This window comes from Equus caballus, chromosome 19, assembly GCF_041296265.1.
Source record: "Equus caballus isolate H_3958 breed thoroughbred chromosome 19, TB-T2T, whole genome shotgun sequence".
Lineage (NCBI taxonomy): Eukaryota > Metazoa > Chordata > Mammalia > Perissodactyla > Equidae > Equus > Equus caballus.
The window spans coordinates 35,202,260-35,216,417 of NC_091702.1; the positions used below are offsets into that span (position 1 = coordinate 35,202,260).

Consider the following 14,158-nt stretch of genomic DNA (forward strand, 5'->3'; position numbering starts at 1 on the left):
GGTTACAATTTTTCTTCTTGAGTGTTTTATAAACATTGCTTCACTATTTTCTTGTATGGGAATTTGCTCTGGGGAAATCTGAGGTCAGCCTTATTTTTTCCTTTGTAAATGACTTAATATTTTTGCATAGCTCTCCAAAGCGTTCTTTGTCTTTGAAGTTCGGTAGCTTTATTATAGTATGCCTCTTTGTTACTTTCTCCTGGAACATTGTGTGTCCTTTCAATTTTGCAATCAGATCTTCTTTTATTTTTTAAAATTTTGTGGTGATATTTACAATTTTCAAATCATCCAAAGCAACTTTTTTCTTTTCCTGGTAAATGTCCTTTATATCTTATTTGATTTCTTTTTCTTTTCCTCCCTTGTATTTATAGGATATTTGCATGGATCTTTTGCAGTTCCTTTTGGCGACCTCACTTTTGACAAAGGTGAGTTTTTCCTGCATCAGATACTTCCAGGAGGTTCATATGGAGGTGGGCACAGGCCTATGCTTTAAGTGAAAAATTTTCTTTTGATTCTGAGTTTTCAGTATGAGTTTTTATAGCTTTTAGTTCTCCCCAATAATGGAAAAAGGCAGCTATGGGGCTTCTCATTTTGCAAGTCTCTTTTCTCCCACTACCACATGGGTGGACTGTTAGCTGAAATTATGCCTTGTCTGTGTAATTCAACCTTGCTTCCTCCACTTTCACATGAAAACCAGGTTCAGGGAACTTGCCATTATCTGTACACTATATCCCTCCAGTTACAAACAAAATAATTAGGTTTTGCATCTCAGAGTGTTCTCCTGTCTTTAGAAAGTGTACTTTATGTACTTTATGATCTCTTTCTGAGATCTGTAGCTTTGCGCATCCTCTTTTCCACTGTCTCATACTCCTCATGGACTTCCAATTCTTTCCCTAACCTTTCCTGCTTCCTCTAGTTTTGTGACTAAAGGTTTCAACAAGTAAGTATCTGGTACCTCTGAGGACAGGGGTTCAGAATGAGGCTAACTTCAAAAGAACTGGCTGAAAGTCTGTTTGAAGAGGGGTTAGAATCCCAGATTTCTTCTCTCAGTTCAAGCAGTCAGAGAACCATACTAACAAGGGATTTACTTTCAGAAGCTGGTGAAGCAGATAGACTTGAAGCAGATGGACCAAAAATGCCTGAGAGTGAGAATGAGTCAACATACTCACAACAGGGAGATTATAGAGAAACCTGCTTACTAAAGTGCCTTCTTCTCCCTCTTGGCTTTCAAAATGTTGGAGATCAAGATTGTAATTATCTCCCTCCCCAATGAGGAGATGGGAGGATTCCTCTGTAGGTAGACTGAGAAGCCTACAGATACTCACATGATGGGGTAACTGCCCCCTGCCCCCCAAAAACAAAGCAGGGTCTCTCACTGTTCAGCTACCCTGCAGTGAGGCCCACCATCCTGCAGGCCCCATGAATGTCCTTCCAATCAGCACTTTAACGATCCCTTAAATATGAAGAGGCAGCCAAAGATCTCAAGACATTTGAAGAAATAATATATTGCAAAAGACACATGAACAGACCAAAATAAGGAACTCTAAGGAGAGAGAGAGACAATGCAGGAAGCAGAAAAAAAAATGTCTCAGCAATCTCCTAGTTTCTCTGAGGCAGAGTGTGAATTTCTGCTTCCCATTCTGCTGGTTGCTAGGATGATTTCCAAGAAAAGGAAAAAATAGAAACCTTATGCCCCATCTTCAAACCAGAGATCCTTAAACTAAACTATTACCTTGCTGAAGTTGAGTCAATTGCAGTTTCCTACTTCCAGCCGTGAGAACTTGCAGGAGCACACTCTGAGATGATGCATGTAGAGACAGGAGTATGGGAAGGAAATGTGGCCAGTGAGAAATTTCCAATGGTGGATGTTTACCTTATTGTATATTTCCTTTTAAATATCTAGTATGGTAACTCCTCCCTGACCTTTGTCTTAGTAATGAGCCCTTCCAGCCAGATAAATGGTCCTAGTTCATAGTATAAATAGATAAAGGATGATTTTTCCTAGGTCCGCTATTCCCTACATGATACATGTTATCTCACCCTTTCTTGTCTCCCTAGTTCCCATCTCATTAGTGAGCCACCTGAATATTCCCTGCCATCAGTAATGAACTTGATGTACCTCAAGTCTTCTTCCAATAATAGACTTCAATGCTTCCTACGTCCTGGAAACACCAGTAATGAAACCACACAAAGACACTTTAGACTGTGGCATGGGAATCAAAGCCCTGCAATCTGCTGGTCATGAAGAGATTTCTCCTCTGCAGAGTCCTCCCTTGGCTGCTTTTTATAACAACAGATTTTTCCACATCGTCAAACTAAAAATTCCCTTCCTCTTTCTCCTGTGTTAGATCCTTTATTCCCTGTATCCTTAGATCTTCCTCTTTGTTGCTTTATTTTCTTGTTTTGGTGTAACACCTTTTCTAGTAACTTGCTAAGAATGAGTGCATGAGAGGAAAAAAATATTTTGAGACATGACATGTCTGAAAATGTCTTTGTTTTTCCCTCATTTTAATTGAAAAATTGGCTGAGTATAGCCTTCTGTGTTGGAAATAATTTTATCTTAGAATGTTGAGGGCCTTACTCCATCCGCTAGCTTCTAGAGCTGTGGAGAGATACAGTCCACATCTGATTCTTGAACTTTTGTGTGTAACCTTCTTTTCCCCATTTCTGGGAAATTTTAGAATCTTTTCTTTAATACTACTGTTCTGAAATTTCATAATAATGTCTTATTGTGGTTCCTTTTATAGTTACTATGCCAAACTTCTGCTGGGTCCCTTAAATCAAGAAATTCATGTTTTTCAGTTCTGGAAAATCATTTATTTTTATAATTTTCTCTTTCTAGAACTTTTAATATTCAAATATTGAATTGCTTGGATTTAAAAAAATATATTTTACTGTGATAAAGCCATTCAACATGAGAGCTACCCTCTTATCAAATTTTTAAGGGCGTAATTCATTTCTGTTGACTCGAGGTGCAATGTTGTACAGACGATCTCTAGAGCTTATTCATCTTGCTTACGTGAAATTTTATGCCCATTGATTAGTAGCTCCCCATTTCCCGCTCCCCAGCCCCTGGTAACCACCATTCTACTCTTTGATTCTATGAATTTGATAATTTTAGATACCACAAATGAGTGGAATAATACACTATTTGCCTTTCTGTGACTGGCTTATTTCACTTGACATAACATTCTCAAGGTTCATTCACATTGTCATATATGGCAGAGTTTCCTTCTTTTTTTTTTTCCTTTTTTTTAAGGAAGCTTAGCCCTGAGCTAACATCTGCCACTAATCCTCCTCTTTTTCTGCCGAGGGAGACTGGCCCTGAGCTAATATCCATGCCCATCTTCCTCTATTTTATGTGGGATGCATGCCACAGCATGACTTGCCAAGCAATTCAAGGTCTGCACCCAAGACCCGAAATGTTGAACCCTGGACTGGTGAAACGGGACATGTGAACTTAACTGCTGTGCCACAGGGCCATCCCCTAGAATTTCCTTCTTTTTAAAGACTGAATGGTATTCCGTTGCATGTATATACCACATTTTCTTTACCCATTCATCTGTCAATGGACATTTAGGTTTTCTTCACAACTTGGTTACTGTGAATAGTGCTGCAATGAACATAGGAGTGCTAATAATGAGATCCTGATTTCAATTCTTTTGGATAAATACCCAGAAGTGGGACTGATGGATCATATGGTACTTGAGGAGTTAATCTTCAAAATATGTAAGGATTTCCTACAACTCAATTAGCAAAAAAACCCTAATAACCCAGTTAAAACATGGGCTAAGGACTTGAATAGATATTTTTCCAAAGAAGATGTACAATTGGCCAACAGAGATATGAAAAAATGCTCCAAATCATTAATTATCAGGGAAATGCAAATCAAAATGACAGTATGAAATCATCTCATACCTGTCAGGATCACTAGTATCAAAAAAACAAAAGACAACACGTTGGCGAGGATGTGGAGAAACTGGAACCCTTGCACACTGTTAGTGGGAATGCAAAATGGTCTAGCTGCTATGAGATCACTATGGAGCATCCTTAAAAAATTGAATCTCTTGGATTGATCCTCTAGTTTCCTTGTCTCTTCTCTTTTATGTCCTCTTTGCCTTTTTGTTGTTGTCATTCTGATTTCTTAGACATCTCCTCAATTTTACCTTCCAATCCTTTCTGTGCAATTTTAATTTCTCCTAAAGAATCTTAAAATTTCTAAGAAGGCTTTTTTATTTTCTGAGTACTCTTTTTATAGTTTTCTGTTCTTGTTTCATGTATGCAATAGCTTATCTTTCAGAGGGCATTAATTACAGTTTTGAGGCATTTTTTTTCTGCTTCCTGCATTGTCTCTCTCTCTCCTTAGAGTTCCTTATTTTGGTCTGTTTTTGTGTCTTTTGCATTATATTATTTCTTCAAATGTCTTGAGATCTTTGGCTGCCTCTTCATATTTAAGGGAGCATTAAAGTGCTGCTTGGAAGGGCATTCATGGGGCCTGCAGGATAGTGAGCCTCACTGCAGGGTAGCTGAACAGTGAGAGACCCTGCTTTATTTTGGAGGGGTGGTTACCCCATCATGTGAGTATCTGTAGGCTTCTCAGTCTACCTACAGAGGAATCCTCCCATCTCCTCATTGGGGAGGGAGATAATTACAATCTTGATCTCCAACATTTTGAAAGCCAAGAGGGAGAAGAAGGCACTTTAGTAAGCAGGTTTCTCTATAATCTCCCTGTTGTGAGTATGTTGACTCATTCTCACTCTCAGGCATTTTTGGTCCATCTGCTTCAAGTCTACCCGCTTCATCATCTTCTGAAAGTAAACCCCTTGTTAGTATGGTTCTCTGACTGCTTGAACTGAGAGAAGAAATCTGGGATTCTAACCCCTCTTCAAACAGACTTTCAGCCAGTTCTTTTGAAGTTAGCCTCATTCTGAACTCCTGTCCTCAGAGGTACTAGATACAATTCCCCAAACTCTGGGTTTTGACACCCTACTTATTGCAGGGCTTTTCAAACTTAGCATGTATACAAATCACTTGAGAAGCTTGTTGAACCCCCTGGATGTCTGGGCCCCACTCCCCAGAGTTTCTTATTCAGCAGATCTGTGGTAGAGCCAGAGATTTGTATTTTGAACAAGCTCCCAGGTGATGCTGATGCCTCAGGTCAGTGAAACATCCTGCTTTTACCCCTAGGCATTCACTTCCAGTTTTCTGACTACTGATGATTTGCTTTCTTTTAATATTCATCCAACCAATTCGATTTTCCAAAATTGTGTTACATTCTCCTGACGTCTAAGGTCTCCTTTCCCATTCTGTCTGTTCTTATGGATTTATATATTAAAAATTATCTATTTTATCTTGTCTTTATGTGATGTGGGAACGGAGTTGAAATCAAAGAAAATACTCAGATTGCCATTTATAACCAGAAATCTCATTTTATTATATGTAAGCTTGGGGAAATTCCTGACAGTGGCTTATTCACCCTTTCAAACAGCTATTTCTCCATTCCCCACAAAGGTTGTTCCAAACCATCATTACTTCTCCCCAAACCTCCAGCCTACCTTTTTGTACACAGCCCCCATTCAGTAGAACCTTCTCTTCAACTTCACTCCTTCAGTTTCCTGCCTGCATACCTGAGACTATATTTAGTTATCACCTTTACTCCCCCCCCGGGCCCAGAGGAATAAGAACTTGTTCTCCTGTTGGGAAAAATCCCTTTATCTTGCACCAGCATCCATTCCTTTGGAATTCTATATTTTCAACTGCTCCCTTTCTATGGGTGCTGTAAACCATATTTCTAAAATAAATAAAAGAACTCCTCCCCTGCTAACAAATTACCCCTGGAGTCTAGGTCTGCCTCTTGCTTAGTTTAGCTTTTTCTCTCTTGGGTCTGAACTCTGGAGAGTCTTGTGCTTGAAGCATTTTTGGGTGATGGATAGTAGATGGCCACTGACACCAACAAGGTCATTAGCTGACAGAGGACCCAGTAAAGAGAAGCAGGAAGATGTGTTGGGGTTTGTGGCATGGAGTGGGGCTACATGTAGTAGCTAGCTATATGTTCCTGGGTATAATTCCTTCCAGTTATTTTCAAGGTTGGAAATAGCATGCTTTTAATTGTAATATAAACTAGTCCAGCACTGGCTTAAACAAACTGGAGTTTATTTTCCCCACAGAAATCTGGAGGGAGGATGTGGCTCAGTGTTGTCAGGGTAAACAACCATCTGATGCTTTTGGCCTTTTCCCTTTGGTTGCAAGCTGGCTGCTAGGTCCTGACCAACACAGAGGGTGGATCCTAAGGAAAGACAACCAGAGACTGTTAGGTTCAGCTGTGCCAAAGAGTAGATTCTCCCTCCCCCTGACAGTTTTGGGGACTGAAGTATCATTTTAATAAGGGAAGCACTTCCCCCAACCATCATCTCTGGGCGTTATCAGGGTGGCTGTGGTTTCCCTGCTTCTGTCCTGGCACTCCACTTTGGGCATCCCCCTATCTGCCAACCACAGGTTCTGCTGACACTCATTCTGCTTCTGTTTGTTTCCTTAAAACCTGCTCTTCGTGATGCTGCATTGCCACTCTTCAGCTGCACACTGTTCTCATTGCTGGACACCTTTGCTACTTGCTTTCTTCTGGACACCACTATCTTTTCTCAGGAACCACCATCTCCCCTTGGGTACCACCTGGCCTCACTAGGCATTGCTGCTGCTCTCCTGGATACCACAGATCCCACTGGAATTGGGGACCATGATGCAGTGGAGCTATCATGTACCAGAGCTCTACAGCGTTCCATGGGGGAGAAAGCCCCTCTCCTTTGTGTGTTATATTTGGTCATTGGGCAGCACAATTGTGATGCTTGTGCCTCAGCGTTCAACAGGAAATAGCTCTTTTATTTTCATTCCACCTTCCGCTACACCCTCATTTCCTAGGACACATGATGAATGATGATCCTCAGAATGGCTCTTCCCCATATGATGCCACTGGGTCATCAAGTCGTTCTGTCCAAACTTTCCTCCCATTTTCCACGCTCACTGATTTAATGAACTAGTTTAACCAATGCACCATTTACCCACATATGTACTAATCCGATATACTGAGCCCCCATACTTAGTTCATCCAAACAGTGGATTCTGAAGAGGTCCCTTTGGAGGAGATGATGTCCAGGTGTGCAGCAGGGTGGGAGTTAAGGGGACTGATTGGTTGATTCATTCAGTAATCAATCCTACCTACTTCTACTGTACCTTGAGGCAAACTTCTCTATCGAATAGGGTGTTTACTCAGCCCTCACTAACTCTGTATTTCCCAATCTGCTCAAGGTAGCCATGGGCTGAGATCTCTAGTGCCCTGGCAATATGTCAGTGTGGCTGTGACAAGTGGAGTTCATTGCCTGGAAACAAGGTACTGAAATTAGAAGGAGCTTGAAGAAGTCAGGCTGGGCTCAGAGGGTTTTTATTAAATCCCTAAAGGTGACAGATGGTCACAAACTCTTCAGCTCTCAACATATACCTGCGATCCTCCTCGGAGGTGCCTCCTGCCTCATCACATATTGCAGCTCCATGTCTCCATGCAGCCGGAAGTGTCAGTCTGGCAGCTTATGGACTGAGAGATCCAGGGAATACAGTTCTCACTGCCAAGTGGCAGCAGCCCACCTGAGCTGCCTGATTGTCACTCTGGTGAAGTTCATTGCTTCCTGTTTCTCCTTCCTCTACATTCTTTTCTTCCATTTTTTTCTTTTTAATCTTATTTCTTTGCTGCTTTGTCTCTTTCTTGTCTTCATTTCTCTTTTCCTGTGTCTATCTTCTTTGCTTCTAAGAATTCTGTCTTCCTTTCTTTGATTGTCTGTGTTCAATTCATTTGAATACACATTACACGTACAGTTGTCCTGTCTTATCCACAAGGGATGTGTTCCGAGACCCCCAGTGGATGCCTGAAACTGCGGATGGTACTGAACCTGGTATATACCATGTCTTTTACTATACATACATACCTATGATAATTTATAAACTAGGCACATTAAGAGATTAACAACAAAAACTAACAATAAAATGGAACAATTATAACAATATACTGTAATAAGATTTATGCAAATGTGATCTGTCTCTCAAAATATCTTTTTATTTTTGAGGAAGATTATCCCCGAGCTAACATCTGCTGCCAATCCTCTTCTTTTTCCTGAGGAAGACTGGCCCTGAGCTAACATCCATGTTCATCTTCCTCTACTTTATATGCGGGACGCCTACCACAGCATGGTGTGCCAAGCAGTGCCATGTCTGCACCTGGGATCCGACCAGCGAATCCCTGGCCGCCGAAGTGGAATGTGCGAAATTAACTGCTGCGCCACTGGGCCAGCCCCTCAAAATATGTTATTTTACTATACTCACCCTTATGTGATGATGTGAGATAATGCAATGCCTATGTGATGAGATGAAAGGAGGTGAAAGATATGGTGTTAGGCTACTACATATTGACCTTCTGATGATACGCCAAAAGGAGGATCATGGAGCCATGAGGATGTCGATGATTGGATGTCAGGAGCAGATGATGTCAATGACTGGGGATCCAACAAAGGGATGATTCATGTCCTGGGTGGGATGGAGCAGGATGGCCCAAGATTTCATCACGCTACTCAGAATGGCATGCAATTTAAAACTTACGACTTGTTTATTTTTGGAATTTTCCATTTAATATTTTTGGAGCTTGATTGATTGCAGGTACCTGAAACTGTGGAAAGTGAAACTGTGGATAAGGGGGTACTAATACATGCTATGTGCCAAGGCATGTGTGTCAGGTAGTGGGTATACAAAGGTGAGTAAAACAAGATCCTTGTTTTCCTGAAACTTAGTTCATTGTTGACATCAGAAATATAATCCACAAAATAAAGAGAATCATTAAGTGACTATGATATTTTTGATGCTTTACATCCATTATTGTATTTAATTGCCATAAAAATCATTGAAGTAAGCATTTCATTTTACAGTTGAGAAAAGTGAGACTCAGACATGATCAGATTTAGACGACTAGTGGGCAGAGTTCCTGGATCCTGTTTCTGACCCAATTCTTTCTCTTTTGCTCCCCTCTTCTTTCTATTGATGTTATCCCCCACATGCTTCTTCTCCTTAGCACCCAACCCCGCTGTTATCTATACTTGTTGCTCCCTCAAATTCCTTATCTCTGTTCTGTCCTTCTCCTTGGCCCTTTGCTTTGCCATTCTCATTTCCCTCCTCCCATTTTGTGTTCTCTTCTCTCCCTTGCTCCTTTCAGTTCTTTCTGGGATTCTGATGCTGTCTTTCCTGTTTCTCTCCTTTCTTCCTTCCACTCTATCTTGCTGTTGACACAAATAACCAGTAACCATTCTACAGATAGGAGAGATAAATGAGGTTTACTTGAGCCAAGATGAGGACTAGCCCAGGACAAGAGTATTCCAGAGAAACATGATTTTCAGTAGAGTTTTATACCTTTTTGGAACAAAGAACATACATCAAACACGACCAGGATACGTAGTCATCAAAGTTTCAAAGAGATATTTAGTTGCAGATTAGCAGGTCAACATGACCCTGATGTCTGGGAAAGGGTCTTCAACTTGTCTTACCGATACTGGCCTTACTGTACTGGCATCTGGGAAAGGAAGTATGCATCCTTATCTTCAAAGAGTGCACTCTTTTACTTTGAGATAATCTTTAATGCATCCTTATCTTAATGATTAAAGCAGGGGCTGGCCCCGTGGTCGAGTGGTTAAGTTCGTGTGCTCCGCTGCAGGCGGCCCAGTGTTTCGTTGGTTCAAATCCTGGGTGCAGACATGGCACTGCTCATCAAACCACGCTGAGGCAGCGTCCCACATGCCACAACTAGAAGGACCCACAATGAAGAATATGCAACTATGTACCAGGGGGCTTTGGGGAGAAAAAGGAAAAAATAAAATCTTAAAAAAAAAAACATGATTAAAGCAGATGTACAATGTATGTTTGACAGGCTGTAACAAGTCAGAGTTCTTTAGTTCAGGCTGAATCAGGTTTAAACCAGAAGAGCTACATACACCTTAATATGTGAAAATTTATCTCTCCCTTATCTCGAGGATTCTCTTCCCTCCCTTCCTCCTGTCTCTGTCTCTTGCTTTGCTCCTTCTCTATTTCTGCTCTTCCACCTTGGCTTCCCCTAGTTTCTTCTCCTTTCTGTTCTGTTCCTTGAACTTTCCTGCCCAGCCTTTCTTCTTCTTCTTGTTCTCTCTCTTGTTTTTGTCCTGTTGTTCTTATCTCTTGACGCTGTTCTGTTGCTTCTCTTCCTCACCTTTTTATTGCTCTCTCTCCCTCTACTTCTTCCCTTGAGTCTCTGCTTCACTCTTTCTAAAGATCCCTTCCTCTTTTCCTCTTTTCTTTGTCCTCCCTCCCTCCCACCATGCATCCTCCCTCTTTCCTCCCTTTTGCCCGCTTATCACTATTACACTTTTTCTCTTTCTCTGTCCACTCTCCACTCTCAATTTTCTTTTCCTATTCTCTCCCCTTCCATGGCCCCGTTTCTCCCCAGTCACCCTAGCTCAAGAGGAGAGGGCAGCGCTGGTCTGCTCCCTCCCTCTCTCTGGCTTTGGGTGTGTGAAGCTGGGGCTTTTTCCTGCTGGAGGCTTTCCCTCCTGCTGTGTCTTCTGGTCAGTGTTGACAGGTTCCAGCTTGCAGGGGCATGACCTTGGCCACCTTATTCACAATGCTGAGAGAGGTCAAAGAAGTCAGGACCTGCCCCCAGGGAGAGTGGTCATCTTGAGGAGCGTCCAGAATGGGCCCGCATGCCCTGTGAAGTCACGTTGTCCATATGGAGCAGGCAAGCCACTTGTCCTTGAACCCTTCCCCTCTTCTTCTGTACATGTGCTCAGGACACTCCCGTGAGCAGTCATGGCACTGGTGACTTCTGTGAGGGGGCAGATTCCTGGTCATGCCCCCTCAGGGCTCCAGAACTTTGGGCTACCTGGTCCTGGTAAGGATAGGGCAGCCTCTAAGAATGCTTTGGAGTAGCTTTATGAAGGCAACAAGAAGATTTGAGGCTGTCTGCATATACTCTCTGCAGTGATCCCTGCATACCCTTGCTTGTACCTCCTTCTAGAGAATGGACTATGCCTGAGGCTAGTGAGCATCCTGCATTCAGGATGCATCCTTAGCTGAAGCTGAGCAGAGGCTCTGCTCTGGGTGGGTCCTCTTCCATGTGTCCCACATTACTCATATTTCAGCGGGGGAGGGGGGCGGGGTGTGGGCGTCTCCCTGGAATATGTGCTTCTTGGGTTAGGCTCATATGAACAAGCCAGGGAAATATGTGTTATGATTACTAATGTGAGCCACAGTGGCGAGGTCTGGGGCCAGATGAGTAGCACACCTAGCACTGAGTGTGAGTCTGGATCCAGTGCTTTCTCCAATAGGCTCTGTGCATGCTGCTGGCCTCATGTGATGCTGCCCCTCTATTTGTCCATGAGGGCCATGAGAGAAGACCGTGAAGTGACCCTTGGGGTCAGAGGAGAGAGAGAAATTGAGACTGAGAGAATCAAGGAAAGCCTCTGGAAAAGGTGGCATTTGAGCTAGGCCCTGAAGGATGGATTTCCTTTGACAGGTGGAAATGGAGAGAGGAGCAGTGAAGTCCTTTTGGAGATTAAAGCTGGTCACTAGACTCTAGGCTTTGAATTCAAAATGTCTCAGTAGATAGAAAAGTCCAGACCTCCGAAAGGAAGTAGGTGTGCAGTATGGGGTGGAAGTGAAGCACAGAGGGTCCTCTGGGCTTACGACTTGAAGGGAGGCGTCTGTAGGCACTTGCCGCTCCCTGGTGAGGTTATGCCTTGTCCACAAGTCCCCTGGCCTCCAGCTGCTTCCTAAGCTTGAACACACAGCACTAGGGCTGGCCTGTGAGTGACAGGCTGGTTTGAAGCACTCCAAGCACTGTGCGAGTCCTGGCGTGGACACTTGTTGAGGGTTCTTTGTTCCTTGACTTGCATCACATCCCTGCGTCTTCCCTTTGACTGAGACTCCAGAGCAATGCCACGGGAGAGGATGGAGTTTTATCTGGGACTGTTGGATGCAAAGGGGGACACTTTCTGAGGGCACTTTTCAAACTGTGCTTGTATCCTGGCCCTGAATGGCCCAGAATGGAAAATACTGAAGCAAGAATTATCTCTGGTCAGGATCTGATGGCACCTTGTTGCTCACCGTCATCCATCAAGTGTGAACCTTTAAAAAAATAAGCAGAATAAAACCCAGAAATATCACTCCTGAAAGAGTCTCTAGGGGGTCAACTTCACAAATTGTTTGAGCTGGAAGGGACTTTAAAGAACTGTGCTCTAATCAAACTACATTGTCACTTTCATGTGGGAAAGCTGGGAACAACATCACACAGTGCCTTCCAGTCAGGGTAGTTTCTAAAACAAAGATTTCCTAACACCCAACTCTGCCTGTCCTGTGGACTCCTTAGTTTTTGTTGGAATCACACGAGAGGAAACATTCTGCCATTATTAAAAGCACGGTCTCAGAGTCAGACCAGCCTGGGGGACATTTTGGTGCTGTGTGATTTTGGTCAAGTTCTCTTGGAGCCTTGGTTTCTTCATCCTTTAAGTGGATATAATTATGAGATCTACTGTGTCAGTATTATATCAGGGTTAAATAAGATAATGCACGTACAGTGGTCAGTGCAGTGTCTGTACATAGTTACTCAACAAAGCTCATCTAGCGTTATAAGTTGTACAGATTATTAAAGTTTTTGCATTGTGTACCTCATGTCTCAAGAATTATTTTCTAACCTAACATTGTTTCATAACAATGTTTATAGTGATTACTTCATTGCTTACCATGACTTCCTTTCCATCCCATCTTTCCTTTGCTGGATCCCCCAGCTGCCCAGGGCCTGCCCTTATCCCCAGCCCTCCTGCTCCACTTGGTGGTTTTTGCAGATTCTGGGAGGGCTCTTACTCGCTTACTTTCCTCTCAGGCCCTCTCTTCACGTGTGACTGGTGGGTCCAAATGTTTCTCAATCTCCTCCCATCTACATCATCCCCTGAAAACACGTCTTCAAGTTTCTGGCCCTTTGATGACACTATTCCTTATTGTCCGGGGCTGCCGCAGATGATTACGCAATATTTATGTACTTGTTTGTTTTGTTTTTATGAAGTCTGGGTGGAAGGGGTGCTAAGAGTGTGGACTTCAAAGCACATCTTGGCAAGGACACCTTGACGGATCTCCAGCCCCTCATTGTCCAGGCCCAAGAAAGGTCAAGTTTCTCACAGTTCTGATTCCAACAGAAGCCCCACTCCCTGCTCAAGGACGCACGTCCTCCTCTGGCTCACCCCCTCACGAAGCTCCGGATGGCCCCAGAGAGCACACGGGCTGTCTTCCTAGTAGCGCCTATGCTCTCATTCCTTGGCCAATCTCCCCTTTTGTGACTCAGGCCAAGGTTTGAGTTTTAGCCAGAATTATTATTAGATTTCTCTAGGAGAAGGGCTTCTCAAAATAAATCAGAGTTGGGATTCAGGTCCCAAGAGTTGTGCCTTTAGATAAATTCCCTGTGTGGGAAAGGCACAGTTTGTCCAGGAGGCAGAAGCAGAGTTAGATGAGAAGTAAAAATGGCAATTGTTAGACTGACTCCTGATGACACTTGGAATTTTTCCAAATCATAGAAACCTTTGTTGCTGAGAACACGTGTAGGGATAAGGTGCTGAGGAGGGTAACTAATGTCCCTATTTAACCGACCAATTTACCTGCTCAGGTATAACTTTGAGTGAACATCCTTCTCTGAGCAATGGGATGGAATGTGCCTGTACCACCTGTTTCCCCAACTTGGAGACTGTGATGTCTCCACGGCATCAGCAGTATGTCCAGCATGTTTTCTGAGGCCAAGGACTCCTACCAAGTAACCAAGGGTACAAGGATAGGGAGGAGGGTATGGAGGCAGGAGGAGGGGAGGTTATAAACTATACCGGGAAGTAGTCGGGCAAAGAGAGAGAGTACTGGTAGTGTTTACATAAGGGTCACTAATAAGATAGGCAGCCATGAAGTCTTGAGTCCATCGTGTTGATGGATGTTGAGGATCATCATCCCTGTGTTGGCCCCAGCCCTGCCTTTCACAGCCCTGACTGTCTTGTACAGATCCACAGATGAAGAAATCTTTGCTAACACTGAAGGTCTCTCAGCATCTTTCTTTGCCATCACCATA

At 43.1% G+C, this 14,158-nt stretch overlaps 1 long non-coding RNA gene across 1 annotated transcript; it reads left to right on the forward strand.

Moving 5' to 3' along the window:
- Window positions 1–371: 371 nt before the first annotated feature.
- Window positions 372–8,885, forward strand: LOC138919159 (uncharacterized). The gene is made up of 2 exons (XR_011429130.1): window positions 372–425; window positions 8,116–8,885. It is a non-coding gene; the product is annotated as an uncharacterized lncRNA (long non-coding RNA).
- Window positions 8,886–14,158: the final 5,273 nt, after the last annotated feature.